Raw genomic sequence first — 24,509 nt, forward strand, 5'->3', positions numbered from 1 at the left:
TTATTTATTTGACAGAGAGAGATCACAAGCAGGCGGAGAGGCAGGCAGAGAGAGAGAGGAGGAAGCAGGCTCCCCGCTGAGCAGAGAGCCGGACTCGGGGCTGGATCCCAGGACCCTCGGATCACGACCTGAGCCGAAGGCAGAGGCTTTAACCCACTGAGCCACCCAGGTGCCCCAAACAGTTATTTTTAAATGAGAGGGGGACTTAAGGTGTCTTCTTAGGTGAAATTTAAAAAAAAAAAAAAGTAATATATAAGATGAGCCTGAAACATATCGTGGTTCCAGAAAGGAAGGAAGTGCTCAAAAAAGGAATGGACACAGGAGCCAACCTGAAAGAGCTGACAAGTGATCGATAAGCCAAGAGAGTTTGACAACAAAATGGTAACATTGGATTATAACTTGAAGGCTAAAATAATTATCTATGAGTCCATAGTGATATAAATAAATTGAATAATTGAATACATAAAGTAACGGGAGAGAAGGCATAGCTCTTCCCTATAGAAAAATCCCAACCTGTACCCCTGGGGATAAAAATATATTATATGTTTATAAAAAATAAAAATAAAGGGGGGGAAAAAAAAGAATCCCAGTGAATGCATGTAGAAGCTATGGGGGAAAGAGGAAGCTACCATGAGCACACCACAGTGGTCACTCTAGTGAACATGACCCACAGATGGATGCTAACATTAATAAGAGAAGGTTTGAGGAAAAACAGGGTATTGGCACAGTCTCAACGTATCTTCCTCAAGAGGGAACATGGACATGTAAGACAGACTAGGGGGCTCTAAGGGTGTGTCTGTCCTGAGTTTTCTCCTCGAATATGCCCTGTGGTTTCAGAGACAGGTAAACCAGAGGCTCGGTTTAAAATTGCGTGGCTGGCAGGCACCTTGCTGGCTCAGTCCTGATCTCGGGCTTGGGGGTTCGAGCCCCACGTTGGGTGTAGGGATAACTTAAAAATAAAACTGTTAAGAAAGAAAGAAATTGCACAGCCAGGACCTCATACGTTCTTCCAAGAAACAAACAGGGCCATCTTTGTTCAGAGAACTTTAGTCACGGCTGAGCCGAAGGTGGCCTGGCCCAGAGACTTGTTCCCTGTGTCACTTCGGAAGAGATGGGCTCATCCCCCACCCCCCGGTCTCTACCCCAAGGCCCCGGATTGCTCATTGTCGCCAGGGTTGTGGTGAATTACACAAGCTAATGCCAGCGTGCAGATCTACTGGGATGCGTTTAGTTTCCTCTTGATTCTGGGATTATTTGTGTTGGCACGGGGCCATCCTCAGCTCTTCCCAAGTTGGGACACATTCTCAGAAAGGGCTGGTCCCACCATCCTCATCTTGCTAGAGGCCAAAGTCTGGTTTCATTTTTCATTAAACTGCTATTTGTAACTTTCATCGAACAGAATGACAACATGTCCAACTGTCTTCATTCAGTATTTTCACAGGAGAGCCTTTTGCCTCCCATGAGAACATGTGATTTATTTATCTCCTCCATTGTGCAATCGGTTCACCATCATGACAACTAACGCAATGTTCTAGAGAAAAATTTTGCTGTATCACATGGTGACATCACTCACTTCGGCAGTGATTGGCTTTTCACCTAGATCCACCAAAGCCTGCACTACAGGGATGGAATAGTGGGACCAGGGGCTTCTCTGCTTTGACTGTGAGTGCCTAGGGGGCTGGGATCACGTCTTGCTCACCTTTATCTGCCCAGGGGTCAGCCATGAGAGTGGTTCCAGTTGATGTGTAGGGAGCAGAAGCGTTGTAGATCAAGCCTGGGCTGAAGCTTGTGGTCCAGGAGCTCTTTCCCTTCTAACTGAGCAACCAGAACATTTAAGAGAAGGCCCCTCAGTCAGCCTCTGTCCCTGAGCGACTGTGGTAAGTAGAGCTCTCCCTTCTAACTTATAATGAACACGTAGCATGAGTAAGACATAAACGGTTGTGTGGACTGTGGAGATTTTGAGTTGTTTGTTACTGCAGCAAAACGTAGGCTATGCTCACTGACACTGTAGGCCTAAAATAGATATTTGTTACTGAATGGATGAATGATTTAAGCCAGAAAGGCCTTCTGAACAGTGGTAGCTCTAGAATTTCTAGAAAGGAGAAATTCAGTCCTGGTAATCAGGTGACACTTGTGTGGGAAGTAGGGCTATGTTGGCTAGAGGACTTTTCATGTTTCGTTCATAGAGTACACTGGTTTTGTTAGATGCTTTTTATTTGGGGTGTTGGAATGTTGATGAGGTTATGAGGAGCCCCAAATACCCCAAAGCAGTCCTTGGCACTATCACTAGAGTTTAGACTGAACTTGTCACCTCCTATGTGTTTTACAGATGGGGAAACTGAGACCCAGACTCAGTGTGGTGTTGTTTCCTGATTCTCTATCTAGTGCTTTTTTTTTTTTTTTTAAGATTTTATTTATTTATTTGACAGAGAGAGATCACAAGTAGGGGGAGACGTAGGCAGAGAGAGGAGGCTCCCCAGAGAGCAGAGAGCCCGATGTGGGGCTCGATCCCAGGACCCTGGGATCATGACCTGAGCCGAAGGCAGAGACTTAACCCACTGAGCCACCCAGGTGCCCCTCTACCTAGTGCTTTTGCCACCCCATCATTCATCATTGTACCTTTTGTACCTGGCCTTTAGACAGCAGGAGCTTGAGAGTTACACTCTGACTGATTCTACTCCTGGCTCTACCACTTATTAGCTGTGGGTCTTGGGAGAGGCTGCTTAATCTCTCTGTGCCTCAGTTTCTTCAGCTGGACAATCCTGAGTGAGTTGCCATGAAGATTTGGTAACAAAGTATAGACTAGGGAAGGACCTGATGTGCCTGGCATGTAGCAAGTATAATGTTTATCCCCATCAAGGCCATTATCGTCGTTGTGGTTTCTCATCCCACCATCTTGACTTACCCCCAAGTCCCATGTTCTCTTTGTGCTCATTTCCCTTGGAAAATAACAAATCTGTTAGAGACCATTGTGTGGTATCTTTGTAGACTATTTGGCCCCAGGGGAAGTTGCAATTGAAGTTTTTTTTAAAATAAAGATTTTATTTATTTATTTGACAGATAGAGATCACAAGTAGGCAGAGAGGCAGGCAGAGAGAAAGAAGGAAGCAGGTTCCCTGTTGAGCAGAGAGCCCGATGCGAGGCTCGATCCGAGGACCCTGGGATCATGACCGGAGCCGAAGATGGAGGCTTTAACCCACTGAGCCACCCAGACACCTCTGCAGCTGAAGTTCTAAGGAGAGAACTGGGCCTTGAGCCCTTTCTTCTTTCCACCTCCCTCTGCTGAGAGCCCATACTCTGGGGTCCACTAGAGGGAGGGGACGAGGAGGACGAGGCCTTGTGCCCTCCCTACTCAGGCTGTGCCGTGTTTCTTGACCTACTGATGCTGGGGCTTAAACTCTATTACGGGCTCAAATATCCTGTGGGGCAAGATCCAAATCGCCCACTCTCCAGTCGTTGGGACGGCAGCCTCTGGGTTGTGCTCCCATAGATTTAAGATTGGACTGCAGATCGTGGGCACCCTCAGCCCTCCCCCATGTCACCAGACAGTGCCCGCGGAGGTGTGTGACCAGGGCCCTTCTCACGGAAAGGGCAGAGTGCCCCGTGGCTGGAGCGCCGGCCACTTCTTCAGTCCTAGCCTCTTTCTTCTTCCTTCGGTCAGGATGGCAGAGTTATGTTGACCTGACAGCGTGTGCCAAGGGGAATAGAATTTCGGCTGAAAGTGCATCAAAATCTGAATTTTAATTTCAGGCAAAGAAGTCTCTTCTCTCATTTTTGTGTTTTAGACATACTTCCTTCGAGTGTCCTTTTTTTTTTAAACAGCAAGGTTGTTTAAAGGAAAAGCGTATTTATTCTGGCATCTTAACTTTAGAAATTTAAGCATCTTTTAATATGAGGTAGACAGAATTGAAGTCCTTTCTTGAAGTAAAACCTACATAGGGAAAGTGCGCATATCACAGGCGAGCAGCTCGATGAATTTCCACAAACCTAATACATCTATGGAAGTTAACACCGAGATAAAGATACAGGACATCACCTTCTTATCCCCCTTGTAACTTCCACCAGTCACTAACTTCTCCAAGACTGCTAATCTGATTGTTGGTTTGGCCTGTTTTACACTTTGCATAAACGGAATCACATTGTGTGCATGCTTTCATGTCTGATTTCCTTTGCTCAGTATCGTTTATGAATTCCATCTGTCCTCAATGGTTCACGCTTTCTCCTTGCTCTTTGGCATTCTGTTTTGTGACTACACCACGGCAAAGTTTTCAATCCATTCTACTGCTGATGGACATTTGAGTAGCTTTCACTTTAGGGCTGTTAGAAAGACCCTGCTTTGAACACTCTCGTTCATATCCTTTGGCAAACATACGCACTCCTTCTGTTGGTTATACACCTAGAAGGGCAACTGCCGGCCGTGGGGTTAGTTGTATGCCCAGTTTCAATCCATTCTGCCAAATAGTAGTGTATGAGATTTTTGGCGGCTCTGCATAATACGAAGTCTATTTTCTAGTAAGTCGAAGATATACAAGTGTTAAGTTAATGCAAACAGAAATAGTTAAGTCCTTTGCTATATCATTAAACCCCCGTTTATTGAAACTGTTTCCCCCTTATCATAATTGTGCCTTCAACTTGTTATGTAACCTGGATGAGCTTCCTGACCTCTACTCTCTCTTAATCCAACCAGTCAAAAGTCTCTCTCAAAACACTTTCCATTCATTTATCCACCTAGAATGTTGTGAGTGTTAATAAGCCGGAGTTTGCAAAACAAATTCAACCTCTCCCGCAAAGCGGAGACCCTCTTAACCTGGGGTTGTGTTTAACAGGGCAGAGTCAGCCAGGATGTGTTCTGCAGACCTGCATTTTATAAACACCTTCTCCAGAGCTGTGAATGCAATTCAGACTAGAATCTTCTTTTGGTGGTAAAGAACAATGGAATATTCTCCTGCGGGTTTTAACAAAGGAGAATGGTGCCTTTAAAGTGATAAAGCGTTTTGCAAATATAGGAACTATTTGACTATAAAGGGTAGGGTGGAAGTGAATGGTTGGACAGCAGTGGAAGGAAGCAGGGAGGGAAATTCAGAGTGCTTATCCCCCCCCCCCCACCAAGTCTCTGTCTCTACAAGTAATTAGAATTGTACAACCGGGTCCAGGCCCTTAATCCTCCATTTTCCCATCTGTATATGGGCGTACTTTGACAAGCTGGTTAGGTGATTTGTAAGTCCTATCTAGATTTAGTTCTTAACTCTGTGAACGTGCACAGGGAGAAGATGCTAACAGAAAAGACAGAAGGGACCAGAGACAACTCACTCCATATACTCTCCAGCACACACGCACACACTCAGCAAGTAGAGTGCTGGGGATCCCAGTTTTTAGGTATCCGGTGTAACCTGTCATTCACCAAATAGCCGTGGACCTAAAAACCTTTCCCAGAAAATATTCCTTTTACGGGATCTCTCCGAATCCCCCTCCAGTGGTTCGACATTATGATCTCTGCATTGGGAATCCTGTGGCAGAGGGGAGACCTGGGGCTCCCACCCATCACAGTGCACGGTGCTGAAAACAGTGAACCAGGCATTTGGGTACCAGGGCGACCCCTAAAGGTGAGAGGATGGGTTTGGAGGTTTGGGGGGGTCTCCAAGGAGCGCGCCGGACCCGCCGCTGGGCATCCGAGGGTCGCGCGGTCCGGGGAGTCCCGAAGCGTCGCGGGGGCCTCTGCAGGGGTGGGGTGGACCGCCCAGCCCGCGGGCCGCGATTCTCTCCCCGCCCCCCTGCCCCGAGCTCCCCGCCGGGCTTCGGCCGGCCGCGCCACTGGCTCACGCCCTCCTCCCCTCGGCGCCCCGCCCGCTCCCCACCTCCGAGTCCAGCCTCCGCGCCCAGCCTCGCCGCCGCCGAGCGCCGGACGCGCCACGCCGCGCTGGGCTGCTGGAGAGCAGGCGGGCGAGCGGTCCCGGAGCGGCGGGGGCGGCGCCCAGCCCGCGGGAAGGGGGAGGGACGCGGCCGGAGGGAAAAGGAGGGCCGGAGGGCGCCAGCGGCCAGCGGGTCTGCCGGGATTGGCAGGTAAGCGCGCAGCGCCGGGATGAGGCTGTTCCCTCGGGCTCTTGAGACCCAGCCCGGGAGCCGATGGCGGGCGCGGGCGGCTCGGGCGGAGCGCCTGGACCTGGAGGGCGACGGGACAGCCGGGCGAACGCTCCCTCCGCCCCGCTGCGGCTCTGAGTCGGAGCCGGGGCCGGCCTGTGAGGCAGAGGCCGAGCCCCGGGGGCCGGCACCCCGACCGTGGGAGAGTGCGCGCCACGGGAGAGGGGGTCCGGCGACGCGTTCTCGGAGGGGTGAGGGGGACGGCGTGTGTATCTAAAAGCTTCAAACGGACTCCAACTCTCCCCGCTCCTCCGGGAGACGGACTCACGCGTCTCGTTTCCGCGGACGGCCCTCGAAACCGGACCCTTGGGGGACTCCGTTTACCGCTCCGGCCGTGGGGTGCGTTGGAGCTTGCGGAGCGCGAACGCGCCGCGGGCCCCAGACGGCTCGGCGCGGCGCCGTCTGGCTGGACGCAGAGCAGGTGGCTGGGTCCGGGGGCGCGGCGGGATGGAGCTGCAGTTCGGAGCCTGGGGGTGAGCATGGGGAGCAAGGAGGAGGCTGGAGGGCTCGGGCGAGCTCTTTCCGGCTGGGACTCGCCCTTTCGAGACTCCAGAACTATATACAAGGTGAGGAGGAGACGGGCTTTGCCCGCGTCAGATGAGGCGGGAGGCAGAGATTTTCCGTGGCTGCCTGGATAGTGACACTTCTTAGTTGGTACTCTCCACGAATCCCTTGGGAGTCTTGCTAAACTGCAGATTCTGATTCGGTAGGTCTGGGGTGGGACCCGACAGCCTGCGTTTCTAACAAGCCCCCACGTGATGCTGATGCTTGGGTGGGCTCCATGGACCACATTTTCTACGGTAGGCACAGCAGAAGTACTTTTTTCAGCCAGGAGGCTGAAAACCTAAGAAAGTGAGAGACGGGGGGAAGAGGTCCTAAGACTTTACCAGTCCCAGCTCCACCCCAAACACACACACATGAAAATGATAGCTACGCGTGAAGAAGCGAAGTGCTTTACTTTTCTTACTAGCTTACTACCCAAATACATGATCTGTTGGTCGAGCTGGCTTCGTGGGCATACAACCTGTATTTTGGTCTTCACGCTTTGCTGTCACTGTTGAAATTCTTACTCATTTTTTGAGCGAGGGGCGTCGCATTTTCATTCTGCCCTGGGGCTCACAAATTATGTAGTGAATCCCAATAGTCCCCGTTGGCAGAAGTAGCACTTGTTTCTTTGATCAGGGTTAGGAGCTGGTGGGTGATGGAGAGTGAAGGTTTAAGCAGAAGTCTAACCGAATGTTGCTGTTCCTCCCGTCTTTCTTCCTTTCTCTTTGGCTATTTTAAGGGATAAGCCTGGGAGTGTAAGCTCAGTTATACATGGTATGCCAATATGTATTGCTTTATTAATATTAATAATTAATGGTTTATTAAGAGCTTTGTTATTAATAGGCAATACAGTTTTAAGTTCGACCTCATAATAATTTGTAAGTTAAGTGACAAAATACGTGTTATTCCCAAAATATTTGGGGAGACCTGTTTAGTGTCTCAGAGTTTGGCTTAGTTAAGATCTGAAACGAGCTGGACATTGCTTGGTTTGGCTGCTTTTACATCTCAAATGCAAATCTAGAAAACAAAAAGTGGCCAAATTTTGTAGCTGTTCAGGGGTATTGTTTTACAGGGCCTCAGCGCGATGCCAGGCCCTGATCGGATTCCCACCGCTTTTACATTCCCACATCCCTGCAAGGTGACTTTCCTTAAAAGGGGGATAGAGCAGATTCTGCTATAGAAAAACACTGAAGGAATGCAGCGTGTTTTCCGTGTGAGTAATTCTTGCCCACAGACTCCAGGTGTGTTTGATTTTCTAGAAAAAAAAATGGTTGGAAACACAGAAAAGAAAAAGAAGCTGAACTTTAATTATGGATATGATTTTGTTCAGGGGGAGAAAACATCTTGAGAACTGGAATTTCATTGGCAGGTTGGGCAGGGAAAAGAGAGCTGCTGTGTTTTTAGTACCATGAACAGCCTTCCAGAAATGGCAAAGCAAGTTTGCTCAGGTGTTAGGTAGCCGGTTAAGAAGCTGCGTTTGTGTGGCCTTCATGTTGGTTCCAGGGGCTCTGGTGTGGTTGTGGCGTGGCTGAGTCTGATTTGGGACTCTGAGGGGGACATCACTACGTAGGTTCCTGGTGCTTTCACTGCTCACAAGAAACTGACAAACACGTTTTTCCATTTTGCTGCCTGAGAGTGCCAAGTCCCTTTCAGATACTCCCTACAAAGTGGGAAGAGCACCCTTAACCAAAAAAAAAAAAAAAAAAAAAAAAAAAAGGGTGGGCAGAGAATGTGTTTCCGTGATGTTTATAATTTGGAAGCTAGAAAAGAGATTCTGCCTTTAGCCAAAACCTAGGAACTGGTTTTGAGGCCTTGCTGAGAAAGGCCTTCCCTACCCCAAGATAGAGGGCAAAAAATTCTTTTAAAATGTGTATGGTGGGGCGCCTGGGTGGCTCAGTGGGTTAAAGTCTCTGCCTTCGGCTCAGGGTGATCCCGGGGTCCTTCGAGCCCCTCCTTCGAGCCCCGCATCGGCCTCTCTGCTCAGCGGGGAGCCTGCTTCCTCCACTCTCTCTGCCTGCCTCTCTGCCTACTTGTGATCTCTGTCAAATAAACAAATAAAATCTTAAAAATAAATAAATAAAATGTGTATGGTTTTTAAAATATGTGGGTCTTTAATCCACATGGAACTTGTTTTGGGAACATGGTATGAGGTGGAGGGGGCACTGGAAATTAAGAAATGGGCTTAACATTTGGTAAAAATTAAAATAAATTCTCTCAATCAAGTAAGAGTCTCTGAACACTCTGTTCCATTTTATAAATCTACTTAATTAATTCTTGAGTTGACTCCATGTTTTTGAGATTGAGGCATAATTTACGTATAATAATATTCATCATCTTTGTGTACAGTTTTAAAAGTTTTGACAGATTCATATGGCCATCTAATGAGCACCATAGCAAGACAGAAGAATTTGGTCACTCCAGAAAATTCCTTTTTGACTCCTCTGTAGTCAGCCGCCTCCACCATACTCAGCCCCTGGCAACCATTGATTTACTTTCTGTTGCTGTAACTTTATCTTTTCCAGAATGCCCAGCGACTGGATTCATAAATGATGTGGCCTTCTGAGCGTGGCTTCTTTCACCTCACGTAATGCATCTGAGATTTCTCAGTGTCCCGTGAATCAGTAATTTGTTCCTTTTTATTGCTGAGTACTATTCCACAGTTTATCCTTCCCCTGACTTTCTGTGCTTATGGATAGGGCCACTGTGAACGTTCACAGACAGCTTCCTGTGTGAACATACACTTTCATTCAGGTAAATACCTCCAAATAGGATTGCCGCTGGGTTATATGGTAAATCTAACTTTGTAAGAAATGGCCAGACTTTCCCCAAGCGGCTACACGCCAGTGTGCCGCCACTGGCCATGTATGAGAGGTCCAGCTGCGTGGGCTGCTCCCCGCCGGCACTTGGTATAGTCAGTTTGATTTTTGTCTTAGCCGTTCCAGTGGGTTTGTGGTGGCCGCGCTCTGTGGTTTCAGTTTGCACTTCCCTAATGACTAGGGATGTTCAGCATCTTTTCATGTGCTTTTTGGTTATTTGTATATCTTATGAAATGTCTGTTTTTCTAGATTGTATTGGCTGAGTGAGTCACGAGAGCTCTGATATCATATATCTGGATATAGGTCAGATATCTATTGCAAACATTTTCTTTAAGTCTGTGGCTTGCTTTTGCATTTTCTTTTTGTGATGTGAGAACTCTTAACTTGAGAGCTACCCTCTTAAATTTTTAAGTGTATAGTAGAGGACTGTTCACTATAGGTGTCCTGTCAAGCGGCCGATCTAGTAGAATGGATTCATTGTGCACAGCTGAAGCTTTATGCCCATTGAATGCTAACTCCCCATTTCCCCCTCCCCCAGCCCCCGGCAACCACCATCCTACCCTTTGTTTCTATGAGTTTGGCTATTTTATTTGACTTATACATCATAAAAGTGGAATTAATGATGTTTTTTTGAAGAGTATGAGATTTCTTTTTTTTTTTAAATAAGAATAGCTTTGATCTTTTTTTTTTTTGAAGATTTTATTTCTTTACTTGACAGGTAGAGATCACAAGTAGGCAGAGAGGCAGGCAGAGAGAGGAGGAGCAGGCTTCCTGCTGAGCAGAGAGTCCGATCCCAGGACCCTGAGATCATGACCTGAGCCAAAGGCAGAGGCTTAACCCATTGAGCCACCCAGGTGCCCCAGAGTAGAAGATTTCAATTTGATTAAGTCTAATTTATCAGGTTTTGTTCCTTCTATAGATAGCAGTTTTAGTAACCTGATAAATCTTTGTCTACTTCACCTTTACCAGGATTTTTTCTGGACATTTTATTGTTTTATCTTTTTATGGCTTTATTTCGGTTAACTTTTGTGTGGGTCAAGATTCACTTTTGTTCATATAGATAGCCAGTCCTTCCAATACGATTTGTTGAAAAGACCATACTTACCTCCTTGTATTCCCTTGGTCCCTTTGTCAAAAATTAATTGGCTGTATATGTGTAGGTTTGTTTATTTATGTATTTATTTTAGAGACGGGGTAGGAGGGGATGTGGTGTGATAGAGAGGGGAGGAGAGAGAGGGAGAGAGGGAGAAAGAGAAGAGCATTTTAAGCAGGCTCCACGCCCAGTGCAGCCTGACATGGGGCTCGATCTCACAACTCTGAGATCATGACTTGAGCCCAAATCAAGAGTCGGACGCTTAACTGACTGAGGCACCGAGGCACCCCTCTGTGCATTTATTTTTGAATTCTGTTCTGTTCCATTCATCCGTATGTCTGGCCTCATGCCTATACTACATTGTAGGTCTTACACATTCTTGCAAGGTGAATTCCTAGATTGTTTTGTGGGTATACTTTTTATTGCTTTTAGAAATTGTATCATTTATTCCCATTTCATTTTACACTTCCAGTACTCTTGTATAGAAAGGTTATTTATTTTTTCGTAGGTCCATCCATATTCAAGCCATGCTACTGAATTTTTATTAGTTCAAAGTTCTTCTATTGAGTTTTCTTGGATTTTTAAGGTAGACAATCAAACTTTCTGGAAATGAAACAATACAGGGATTTCCCGTCCCCACTCCCCATATTTTCTCTCATTTTACTTGCTTGCCTTAGTGGCTAGGCTTCCTTCTAGGGCACTGTTGAGTATCTGATTTGGGTGGGAATGAGTCTGATGCTTTCCTACTGGGTATTGTGCTTGCTCTAACGTTCTGGTCCTTATTCTTACTATCGTCCGGAAGTTTCTTTGCATTTGGAGCTTCTAAACGTCTCAAGTTTAATTTTAAAATTTCGTGGTCTGCTTAGATTCTTTTTTTCTATTGAAAAAGCCTAACAGTTTAGAGGTGAGTCACTCTTCCCAGCTTCTACAGAGGGTCATATTTTGATCTCCCTGGAGGAGAAGGTTAAAGTGTAATACAAGTCAGTTGTTTCATTTAGACTATGAAGATACTACCTTTGGAGCTTTTTATAATGTCCTCATTTGGGAGGATGCCAGGTACAGCAAGAAAGAGAGAAAATAAAGGGACAGATTATATAACCTACTTATGAATAAATAAGCTAACTTTTGGTAGTGTTTTCAAACTTTCTTGCCTGCCATCCATAGTGAGAAGTACATTTTACATCTCAACCTAGTATGAACCTACCTACAGAAGACTGAAATATAGGATCTTACAAAGTCTTATGCATTTTGGCTTTGTGCACTATACTCTGACAGTTTCATTTTCCTTCCGTCTGTTCTATTTCATCTAAAAATGATGATCATTTCCCTGTAAAGGGATGCAGCCACTCTTTCATAAAACACTGGTTTATAAACCTGTCCCTTTAGTGTCTAAGCCCCCCGACTGCTGCCCGGTGTCCTAGACAGATTTATTTCATATCAGGTCCTGCTGTGCTGCAAAGTGAGACATTTCACTGTTGAATTACTGTGTCGCCTTTAAACCAGCATCCACCCTTGACCCCAAAGAACAGCTTGCACATGCAGCCTCTGGAAACCCACTGCCCCAAACCATCTAATAACCTCTACCACACTTCAAATAAGACCCCGGTTCCTCACTGTAGCCTCCGAGGCCCTATGTGGCCTTCACCCCCATTCTCACACTTCCCCCAAACACACGGGCGCGTTAGCTGTGCTGCCCTTACGGAGCACCATTTCACCATTTCATCAAATGTTCAGATAACTTGTTGTTATCCTTCCAAAACAACATTCCCTGCTAACCGCTGTGAATGGTCTGTGAATGGCCATCCCCACATCCTGCTTTTGTTTTCTACCTCACGACTTGTTATCTGCAATTGTGTCATTTAATTAGTGGTGATTCCTTGTCGTCTTTCCCCTGCTGGAATATAAATTCCCAGAGAGCGAGGATTTTGTGTCTTGCTCAGTGCTGTGTTCTCAGGACCTAGAATGGGGGATATGGTAGGTGCTCAGTAAGTATTGGCCAACCGGATGAATGAGGAATCTAGAATCTGCCTGGAATCTAGAAGAAATCAGGACACTAATCCTAAGCAAATTTCAATGTACTCTCTGCTTTTCTGTTCCATTTTAGTATAGCACTTTCTGTTGGTTAAGGATGGAGTATATTCTAATCTAAGCTGTTCGTTAATCAACAGACATCTGGTGTCTACTGCATTTCTGATTCTTTGATGGTAATAAGGATAGCTAATAGCTGATATTTAATGAGCAGGCACTGGTCTTCCTGCTTTACACATATTCCCTCATTTAATCCTTCCAACTTCTTGAGGCACGTACTGCTGTCATTTTACGGATGAGGAAACCGAGGCACAGAGGTTAAGTAACTTGGCCAAGGACATACAAAAGGTAACTAATGGATGTAGGCTTTGAACACCAACCCTGTGATTTCAGAGCCTACACAGTGCTCATGGCAACAGGGAGCATACACAGTTCCTAACTTTTATCAACACGTCATGTTTATGGCCTTTATTCTCTTACGGAGCTTTTTTTTTTTCCCCCCCCTAAAGATTTTTATTTATTTATTTGACAGAGATCACAAGTAGGCAGAGAGGGGTGGGGGAAGCAGACTCCTTGCTGAGCAGAGAGCCTGATGCGGGGCTCGATCCCAGGACCCTGGGATCATGACCTGAGCCGAAGGCAGAGGCTTTTACCCACTGAGCCACCCAGGTGCCCCGTTAAGGAGTGGTTCTTCACCAGGGCCGATTTTGCCCTACTGGAGACATTTGGCGAATTTTGCCTGTTGTGACTGGCAGAGGTGGGGGTGCTACGGACATCTGGTGGGTAGGGGCCAGGATGTTGTTAAATATCCTGTGATGCACGGAACCCCTGCCCCCCATAATCCCCCACCGAGAATGATCTGGCCCCAAAGCCCACAGTGTTAGACTTGAGAAATCCTGCCTTAGCACAGTAGTTCTGAAAGCTGGCTGCCCGCTCAAATCACTTGGGGAGTTTTCAGAATCCATACGGATGTCTAGGTCCAGGTCTCGACCTTAGCAAACCTCAATGGCGCTTTCAGCAATGCCCGGCAAGCCTACTCTGCCTGGGTGGTAGGTTTCTTTCCTTGTCTCTTCACCAAAACAGCTGTTTGGCGCCTTTTATTGTTTCCGTCCTCCTACACCAGCCGCTGACCCAGCCTCCTTAGATCCTCCGCCTAAACTCCCAAAGTGCCCACTTTCGTACAAATGCTAACTACTCCTGGTGCTCCCCACTGGTGCTGTGAAACCGAATGAAACGTGCCTGGTATGTCAGAGACTGGCTGCTTTTCCGGGCTCTGGACCTCTTACCCTCTTTGCCTTCTCAAGGACATATTCGGCCCCCCCCTTTTAAAAAAGATTTTATTTATTTATTTGACAGACAGAAATCACAAGTAGGCAGAGAGGCAGATAGAGAGGGGGAAGCAGGCTCCCTACTGAGCAGAAAGCCCGATGCGGGCCTCGATCCCAGGACCCTGGGATCATGACCCAAGCCGAAGGCAGAGGCTTTAAACCACCGAGCCACCCAGGCGCCCCCCTCCCCCCTTTAAAAGCTTTTTATGTGGAAGGGCACCGGGCTGGCTGAGTCCGTAGAGTAGAGCACTCGACTCTTAATCTCAAGGTCATGAGTTCAAGCCCCACTTCGAGTGTGGCACCTACTTAAATAAATCAAAGCTTTTTATTTGGAAATAGTTTCAAACCTTGTAAGTCAGTTGCAAAAATAAAAATTGTACAGCAAACACCCATATGCCCCTTGTCCAGATTCCTCTCTTCTTACCCAGTTGCTCTCTCCTCTGCACTCCTGCACGCTCACATCCCCTGTCTGAGCTGTTTGATGGTGTTAAATGCAGCGTGGCCTTTACTCCTAAGCCCTTTGGAATGGGTTTCTGAAGAATAAGAATATTTGCTTACATAAGCACAGCGCTGCTGTCAACTTTGGTAAATTTAACGTGGATATTATGCTGTTACCTAATCTGCTATTTGTTTTTGCCTGTTTGTTTACCTAATCTGCTATTTGTCTTCCAAGTTAGACAATAGACAGGATAACATCCTTTACAGCATTTTTTTCCTTCTGGCACAGGATTTGCCCGAGGGGTGTTCACAGTGGTCTCCTCTCTTAGCATCCTTTAGTCTAGAATGTTTCCACAGCCTTTCTTTGTCTTTTATGACATTGGCAGTGTGGGGAAGGAAAAGTAATTTTTCCTCTACAAAACGCCCTCCCCTCCAATACAAGACAGATTAACAAGAGAAAAACAAAGAACTTGAATAACATGTGCACCTGGGACAGCTGAGTAACTCTGTGAAATGGCCCAAGTCACCACCTTCACACCATCTCCAGCTAAGGCCCAGAGGAAATTTGGGGGCGGAGGGTGGAGAGGCGGTTGTGGAAGGTGAGCAGGCAAAGCCCAGTAAACAGGAGTAGGACTGTGATGCAGATTTAAGTCCTGCCTTATCTGCTGGGGAGAGATCCTGGAGATTTAGAGTCACCCCCCCCCTTTCCTGGGGCAGAGAGGAAGACACCCTTAAAGATGGACATTTCCCTTATACATGTAAATGTCTCCTACAAAAGGGTAATGTTGGTGGGTTTTCTGAGCTTCTCTTACATCTGCTTTTCTTAGAAATAATTCATTTAAAATAATCCTTAGGCCAAAGAAGCCCATTTTGGGGGTGGCAAATGCTTCTCCCCTTTAGCATTTAGGATGCATGCAGACCATCTCCCTGTCTTTTTAAGAAACATTGGTCAATTTGGGTTTGTTTGATGTTTCTTGTGATTAGATACAGATTATGCATCTTGGGTCAGAATACTGCATAGGTGATATTGTGTCCTCAGGGTATTACATCTGCAGGCCCACAGTCCCCAGAATCTGGTGCCTAAATGGGGTATCTCGATCGAATGGGGTCTGGCCAATGTGGGGCCACAATCAGGTGGAGGCCAGTGGGGCAGGAGGTGAAAGGGTTCACCTGAGGCAGAACGAAGGAGATAGAAGTTTACTGGCTACACCCAGGAGGTGGTGGGCAGGACAGCAGAGGGGAGGCTGTCTGCAGTGAGGCAGTGGGTGGGGGCTGTTTTTAAAAGGGGAAGATGAGGAGGTATGGTGACGTATGGAACCTTCCCCTCTTCTGGGAACTGTGCGTAGTTGTAAGTAGCCCATTGGCTAGTTAGGGCCTAGGGGTATTGTGAGGTGTGCGGGCGGCTGATGGGCCTGTTGTATGCAGCGAGGGCGTCACTGTGGCCCTGTCTGCATCCTGTTGCTCAAGCCTCTTTGCCTAAAAGTGGCCTCCACGCAGATGTCCCTCTTCCTCGTTGGTGATGTTAATTTTGATCACCTGGTCAAGATGTTGTCTTATTTCTCCAGTGTGTGGTTGCTCTTAGTGAGTCATCTAGGGGAAGACACAGATAGCCCACTTCTCATCAGTATTTCTCTCTAGATTCAGCATTCAGTGGTGATTTTTGCCTGATCCAATCCTTAATGTGAGTTTCCAACTCCGATATTCTCTCCATATTTACCAGTTGGCCCTCACCAAGACCCCTTTCTCTCTTCCCCATTTATTTTTTTATTCATGTATTTATTACTGGTATGGACTCCAGAATTCCTATTTTTTCAGTGGTTTGTAATTCATTACTGTACTTAATGGTTTTTGTTCTCGTGTTGGGAAGGACGAAATTCTTAATCCTGTCCCCCTCATTCTTCCCTGCTTCAGTGCACCCCTCTCTCTTGTCTGGATCATTACCACTAGCTCACAGTCATGTTCTAATAAAGAATATCTCTTTTGTCTCCGCAGCCCCCTCCTGTCGTCCCCCCATTACTGGTCACCCTTTCTCAGAGGAGCCTCTTAAAAGACTGTACATACTTCATCACCACACATTCATCCCCTGTCTGATCTAATCAGGGTCCTGTCCTGATTCTCAGTAGACGCCATGTTGCCAAATACGGCAGCCGCCATTTCTCTGACTGACTGTCCTTGACTCTGCAGCAGCATTTGACAAGTCGGTCATCCCCTCCTTCCATGAACACCTCCTCCTTGTGGCTTCCATTGTTCTACACTGTCTTGTACTACACTTTCTACTCTATCTGGTAACTTATTCTAAGCCTTCATTTCAGACTCCTCCTCCTCTGCTCAACCTACAAAGGCTGGTGTCCCTCTAGGGCCGGGGACTCCTTTTCTTCTCTTTACAGCCTCTCCTTTTTTTTTTTTTTACAGCCTCTCCTTAGATGACCCCACCAGTCTCATGGCTTTGCATTTCATCCAGGTGCCAGTGCCTGCAGCCACTCAAGGTTCACTGATGCATACTTTTAAAAACGTTGTATATACTCTTCCCCTCTCCCAACTTCATTGACGTATAATTGCCGAATAGGAATTGTGCATGTTTAAGGTGTATAATTTGCTGTTTTGTTGTAGGTATACATTGTGAAGTAATCACCACACTCAAGGTAACTAACATCCACCACCACACACCTTTGTTTTAGTGTGTGTGTGAAGTTAGGATCTACCCTTTTAGCAGACTTCAAGTATACAATACATAGTGTTATCTGGAGTCACCACGCTGTACACTGGACTCCAGAACTCATTCATTTGCACTGATTTTAGAACGTGAACTCCAGCCTCCTTAGCACGGCATTCATCCTGCACTAACCTCTGTGAGATTAAAATGTAGAGTCGATCTCATTGTCTCAGAAAATAGAGTAGAGCACTTTTTTTATTAGCTCATTTTTATACTAGCTCAAAAATATCATTGAGGAATATTACAAAACAATGATGATAAATTGACCAGTTCTAAGAATGTTGAAAGTTTTGGAGGTAACTTAAAACACAAAAAGGCAAAAAACAAAACAAAACACAAAAAGGCTCAGAAATGAGAAATGGAAGCTGTAGAAATGAAAAAGGGGGAAGAAAGCACAGAAAAAGTCATGCCTTAAACATCTTGTGTTTTTGAAATATTAAAATTAAAAAAAAAATCTTGAAACAAAAAGACTTTCTAATTCACATGGATATCTAATTGGAGTCCCAAACTCCATGTTTCCTCAAACTCCGCCTTTCCAAAGCAAAATCCCGATTCTCTGCCACCGCCCCCCGCCCCCAGCGCCCAGACCAAACCTGATTCTCTTCCTCATGTCTGTCTGTGGCACCACCATCCACCCACTTGCCCAAGCCCCAAGCCTACAAATTTCATGTTCCATATCCAAAGCGCATCAGCAAATCTTGTCAATTTGGCTCCCAAAGTAGATCCCAGGTGTTCGGCTTCTCTGTGCCTTCACTCTGTGTCTGCCACTATCTCGTTCTTGGATAATTGCAGTGGCCTCCTATAATCCATTTTCCATACAGCAGCTAGAGAATCTTTTTAGAAGCATTAATTGGATGTCACTTCCTTACTGTTCACCTGTATCTGTTGAAGACCACTATCCTCCTTTTCATTCTTCCAGCCCATCAAGCTCCTTTTGGTCTTTTGTACTAACTGTTGGCCCTGGAATGTTCTCTTTGTCCCCTCCCCAATCTTTCTATGGCTGGTTTCTCATCATTTATATCTCAGTTTAAATATCACCTATGATCACTTGATCTAGAATAGCCAACATGTTACTCTCTGTATCCTTCTCATCTTACTTTATTTTTTTTTTTTTAAGATTTTATTTACTTATTTGACAGACAGAGATCACAAGTAGGCAGAGAGAGAGGAGAAAGCAGGCTCCCTGCTGAGCAGAGAGGCCGATGTGGGGCTCGGTCCCAGGCCCCTGGGATCATGACCTGAGCCGAAGGCAGAGGCTTTAACCCACTGAGCCACCCAGGCGCCCCTCATCTTACTTTAATTCTCAACATTGCACTTTATTATTCTATTTGTTTTCTTATTCGTGTATTTATTGTTCCCCCTTCCCTCTCCTTCTCTCCTTCAGCTAGAATGTGAGCAGGAACGACACTTTATCTGTAGTGCCTAGAACAGTATTTGGTATATAGTAGGTATTCAATAAATATTTGATGCATGAATGATACATTTAAATTGCCTAACATAATTTCCAGCACTTTGAAGACACAAAATGTTCTTTTTCTAACACGAGTGTCCATCTTCTTCTGGGGCTAAGTCCAGAAGCTTCTGGTGAGAACAGTGATTTGATAAACAGATGCATATGTGTTAGGATCCTAATTATTAGAGATTCCAGACAAAGGGGAATTACATTTTACCAAGGAGGGGGGACAAAACAGTGCTAGAATTCCAGGAATCAACAATGTCACATTTTTCAATGTGGGACTTTCCTGGCCTTCCTCACTGTAAGACTGGGTCTCAGATTTTTTTTTTTAAAGATTATTTATTTATTTATTTATTTGACAGACAGAGATCACAAGTAGGCAGAGAGGCAGGCAGAGAGAGAGAGAGGAGGAAGCAGGCTCCCTGCTGAGCAGAGAGCCTGATGTGGGGCTCCATCCCAGGACCCTGGGATCATGACGTGAGCCGAAGGCAGAGGCTTTAACCCGCTGAGCCACCCAGGAACCCCTAGGATTTACATTCTTTAAGTGAATCAATGCTCATTGTACTCCTTGTTCATACATGAGTCTGTAGCTGTGTACCGTTAGTCACTCTTGTGATATTTGTCACCTATGCATCATTATTAGTCATTTTCTTTGACTAATCAGCATCTATCTTTAGTGAGAGGAGACAAGTGTGTCAGGTACCATTTCATGGATATGGATATATTGGGTCTTACCTTTTTTTTTTTTGACTCATTTGTGAAAATGTATTAAGTGTATATGCATATATTTTTAATGTATTATTATTTTTAAAGATTTATTTATTTTAGAGAGAGAGAACAAGAGGACACAAACAGGGGGAGGGCCAGAGAGAGAGAATTTCAAGCAGACTCCCTGCTGAGTATAGAGCTGGATGCGGGATTTGATCGCACAGTCCTGAGATCATAACCTGAACCGAAGTCAAGAGTTAGCCGCTAAACTGACTGAGCCACCCAGGCACCCTTACATATATTTTTAAAATTCAACTTTTAATTGAAATACACATTATACGTATTATAAATGAGCAGCTCAATGACTTTTCACAAACCGCACGCACCTGCTACCAGCCCCCCACATGAAGAATTAGTACATGAGCAGCAACTGAAACCTTCCATTTCTCCTTCTGGTCACTACCTCCCCAAATTAACTGCTCTTCTCTTTCAGATGTTACAGATTGATTTTGCCCATTCTCCAGTTTCATATATATGGTACCACCTGGAACATCTGACTATCTTCACTCAGTGATTGTGAGATTCATCTGTATTGTTGTGTGCACTCAAGTTGCCGTATTCTGTTAGGACTGTACCACGATTTATCCTTTCTGCTGTCAGTGGACTATTGGCTTCTTTGGTCTTAGGCTTTTATAAATAGTGCTGTGAGAAACACTCTTGGACATATCTTTTGATGAACACATGTGTGCATTACTATCTAGTAAATACCGTAGGGGAGGAAAATAATTTCCTGTCTATACTTTCAGATTCTTGGCTGAGACCTCCCCTGCTCCTCACTGGAATAAAAGACAGATTAACAGGAGAAAAACAAATTTAGTAACATGTATACCTCCTGCCTGCGTGGCAGAGACACAGGAAAACTGAGTAACTTCCCCAAATTGTGCAAGACATCGTCTTAAATGCCATCTCCAGCTAAAGACAAAAGAAGATGTTGGGGAGGTGGGGATCAGTTAATGGGGGGTTACCAGGAAAACCACAATAGACAAGGGTAAGGTTGTTATGCAGTTCTAAGTCCTTACCTTCTCCATTGATAAGAGCTTCTAGAGATTGGGGTATATTCCTGGTACTGGAAGGGAAACTCCCTTACAAATTGATACTGCCTTTATAAATGCAGATGTGTCTTACAAAAGGGTAACTTGGGTTTTCAGAACTCCTCCTTTGTTTCTTAAAAATAATCAGCCTCAAGGTAATCCTTATGCCAATCAGGCACATTTTGGGGTGTCCTATTCTGCTTCCCTTAAATACATAAAAGAATGCTTTAAATACATAGTTAACCCTTGAACAGTGTGGTTTTTTGAACTGTGCATGTCCACTTAATATGTGGGTTTTTTACAATATAGTACTGCAAATGTGTTTTCCTTTTGATTTTCTTTACTTTTTTTTTTTTAAAGATTTTTTTTTATTTATTTGAGAGAGAGAGAGAGAGTGAGAAAGCATGAACAGGGGGAGAGGTAGAGGGAGAAGGAGAAGCAGGCTCGCCACCGAGCAGGGAGCCCAACATGGGCTCAGTCCCAGGATCCTGGGATCATGACCCCGGCTGAAGGCAGATGCTTAACTTGCTGCGTCTCTCAGGTGCCCTGATTTTCTTCTCTTTTTTTTTTTAAAGATTGATTTATTTATCTAAGAAAGCGGGAGCGGGGGAGGGGCGCCATGGGGAAAAGAGAGAGAGAGAGAATCTCCAGCAGACTGCTGGCTGGGCTCACAGCCTGACACAGGGCTCGATCCCACAACCCTGAACTCATGATCTGGACTGAAATCAAGAGCTGGAGGCTTAACCAACTGAGCCACCCAGACATACCACCACCCCCTTATCATTTTCTTAATTTTTTTTCTCAGTTCACTTTATTGTAAGAATATAGTATATAATACAATATAGCATACAAAATATGTGTTAATTGACCGTTTATGTTATCGGTATAGTTTTGGATCAACAGCTAGCTATTAGTCATTAAATTTTGGGAGAGTCAAAAATTATATGCAGACTATCAGCTGTGTGTGTGGTGGGAAGGGGAGGGCCGGATACCCCTAGGCCAGGCATTATTCAAGGGGCAACTGTTTCTAATAATTTTCACAGTTGTCAATTATTTTTTCCTCTGCATGCTGTTAGGATTAGTAGCCACCTTTGTGGACATACATGTCTGTGTCCGTATACAATATTGAAGCTTTTTATTTGTAACTTGAATTCAGTTTTAGCATCACTTGTTTTTCTACTTCTTTTTTTTTTTTTTTTTCCTAAGAAGCCCGTTTCTGTGCTTGCTTATTCCCTAACTATGTATATGCAATGTCATTTAAAAAAATATCCTAAGAATTTTTGGCGTGCTCTTTCTTTTCCTAACACACACACACATTTTGAAATGGAAAACACTCCTGAAACTGTTGAACATGTTTTGCAGATGTTGAGGCAAAGATTTATGCACCTGAATAGACTTGGAATGGTACAGGCTTATTAAGCACTGATTCCTAATTTTGCAAAGAATAAAAAAGGAAGGAAGAGCAGAAAGAAGTAATTGAAAGTTTTTGGAAAACTAAAGTTTGCTTTATTTTGTTGCGATTACATCCAGATCGGCAGGTTTTGCCCGTAGTTTCTTCCACTGTCCCAAGTTGCATTAACTTCCTCCCTTCAGCAGATCTGAAGTTTATTCCACAAATTGGAGAGAGCGAATATACACTGAAGGCACTTAACCTTCCACTTGATTTTGGTGGGAGACACAGACATTGAATGGGCTCTGTACGGAGAACAGTTAGCGAACAGTGTTATTTGTAGCAGTGCTTTCCAAATGTACAAACTAATCACCTGCAAATGTTTTTTTTTTTTTAATTTAATTTATTTATTTGAGAGAGAGAGACAGTGAGAGAGAGCATGAGCGAGGAGAAGGTCAGAGAGCGAAGCAGACTCCCCATGGAGCTGGGAGCCCGATGTGGGACTCGATCCCGGGACTCCAGGATCACGCCCTGAGCCGAAGGCAGTCGTCCAACCAACTGAGCCACCCAGGCGTCCCTCACCTGCAAATGTTGATTCTGTAGCTCTGGGGTGGGGCTGGAGATTTGGGGGGAAAGAGGACCACAATGAATAGCGAGGCTTTGGAGCACAGTTGGGGATTATGTGGAACCTTTGTCCATTGCTTATTTGCAGATGATGAACATCCTGGCCCAAGTGCCTCTCTGCTAGTCCTTCCAGTGCTGGCCCGAGAACCAGCTCTGCGCAGTCCCTTTCAGAGGGGCAAAGCCTGTGCTCTTTGAATGCTTCTTTTATCCTCTAGTAGAAATTAACCTCCCTCATCTAGTCTCTTCTCAAATGTTCCAGACACCCGAAGAGAAACTGCTGAATGCCTCAAACACACGCCAATCCAAAGACACACACACACACACACACACACACGCGTGTACGCACACTCGAAATCCCGGCTACCGACCTGAAGAAAGGTGTGAAGCAGGGCAGGCATAAAACCAAGCTCTTCTCTCCTGGCTCCAACATCTCGTACTTCCTCGTTCGTTCCCCAGAGACCGGGTGTCCATGTCGACATCCCCGGCCCCCCAACTGCTTCGGTGCACAGCAGCCCCCTTCCAGGCAGCAGCTGTGCGTCTCCCTGCCCCAAGTGCACTCTGCCTGCCCCTGGGGTTGGGGGGGGTCGTTGGGAGAGCCAGGGAATTAACACTCCCCATTCCACCCCTGGAGCCACCTTCCACCCCTGCCTAATGACAGTCAGAGATAAACAGTCCAGCTCCTTGGCCCGCAGGTGGGATAACGGAGACAGAAGGGCGTTCTCCACCTGCCCCCCGAGTTTGCCAGGATTGAGGTTCAGTTGACCCGGGCGGTAACGGGGTGGGTACTGCACCCGTATTCGCTGGATTCCTGCTCCCGTCTCACTTCCCCATTCTCCTGTTCACTGGGATCACATCCTAAGTCAACTAACTACATGCCCTCGAATCCTTCCGCAGTCACCTCCTGGAGGAACCCCAACTATGGCAAGGTTCTTCGAGGCCAGCAGTCAGGAAGTACTTTCGTTTGTTTTAATAAAACTCCCATTACAAGAAGACTGCATGGGAGCCCCATGGGGTTCACTCAAGGAAGTTTCACCAGGGTCTAGTTCTTTTGTTGGCCTGACACTAACCATTCCATGGCTGGAAATACACCCGATCATGGAGAGAAGGCGTCTGTGTTTCTGGGCTGGTGGGGATCATGTGTGCAGAGCTCTTGACTACATATGGCCCCCACAAACCTCATCCTGGCTGTATCCTCCTCCATGCTCCTCTCCCTGCGATATTCTGTTGTGGGTTTGCTCTCCGGTCCCTTGGACAAGAAACTCTTTCTTGGACCTTCCTTTTACCGTGAGGTTGTTAAATTCCGGATGTTAAATTTCAAGGATGTACCCACACCTGTTTCCCAAGCTTTGCATCAAGGATCTGTGTTCCTTCTAGCCACGCCTTCAGCTGCCTCACCCCACCTTCCCCAAACTGGATTTGGGTCTGAGCCTTGGTGTAATTCAAGACCACAAGGTATGCGATGACCGGGCTTTCCCCCCTCAAGACCTTGTAAGCAGAATCTTCCTTTCCGTGTCTCCTTACCTGGTTGGAACTCACAACGTGCAGGGATGCTCAGGAGGGTAGCCTGACTGCCACTCTGGACTGGATTTCTCACAATCTTGCTGTACCTCTGCCAGGGGCTGCTGCCTACCAGGGGAACACCCATGTATTTGTTTCGGTCTCTTGGGGTTCCCTTGGTCCTTTAGATTTTTTTTTTTTTTAAAGATTTTATTTATTTATTTATTTGTCAGAGAGAGAGAGAGAGAGAGAGAGAGCGTGCTCCCACAAGCAGGCAGAGCAACAGGCAGAGGCAGAGAGAGAAGCAGGCTCCCTGCTGAGCAAGGAGCCAGATGCGGGACTCGATCCCAGAACCCTGGGATCATGACCTGAGCTGAACGCAGCTGCTTAATCGATTGAGCCACTCAGGGGTCCTGGTCCTTTAGATTTGATAATTTAAGGGTACATGCTACATCAACAGGGCTAGCTTTGTTTGTTTATTTAAGTAATTTTTAAGAATTTTTTTAAATAAAAAATTAAAATTTTTTTTTTTATTATGTTCAGGTAGCCAACATAGAGTAGTACATCATTAGTTTTTGATGTAGTGTTCAGTGATTCATGAGTTGCATGTAACACCCAGTGCTCATCACCACCACACGGGCCC

At 45.8% G+C, this 24,509-nt stretch overlaps 1 protein-coding gene across 7 annotated transcripts in view; it reads left to right on the top strand.

Annotated features, from left to right (window-relative positions):
• The first annotated feature begins 5,996 nt into the window (after nucleotides 1–5,996).
• The window catches only part of ADGRG2 (adhesion G protein-coupled receptor G2), a 135,079-nt gene continuing 116,566 nt past the window's right edge, over nucleotides 5,997–24,509 (top strand). For all 7 annotated transcript variants that reach the window (XM_044234411.1, XM_044234414.1, XM_044234407.1 and 4 more), the window contains exon 1: nucleotides 5,997–6,060. The gene's annotated coding sequence lies outside the window, so the exon portion shown is untranslated. The remainder of the gene's footprint in view (nucleotides 6,061–24,509) is intronic.

This window comes from Neovison vison, chromosome X, assembly GCF_020171115.1.
Source record: "Neovison vison isolate M4711 chromosome X, ASM_NN_V1, whole genome shotgun sequence".
NCBI lineage: Eukaryota > Metazoa > Chordata > Mammalia > Carnivora > Mustelidae > Neogale > Neogale vison.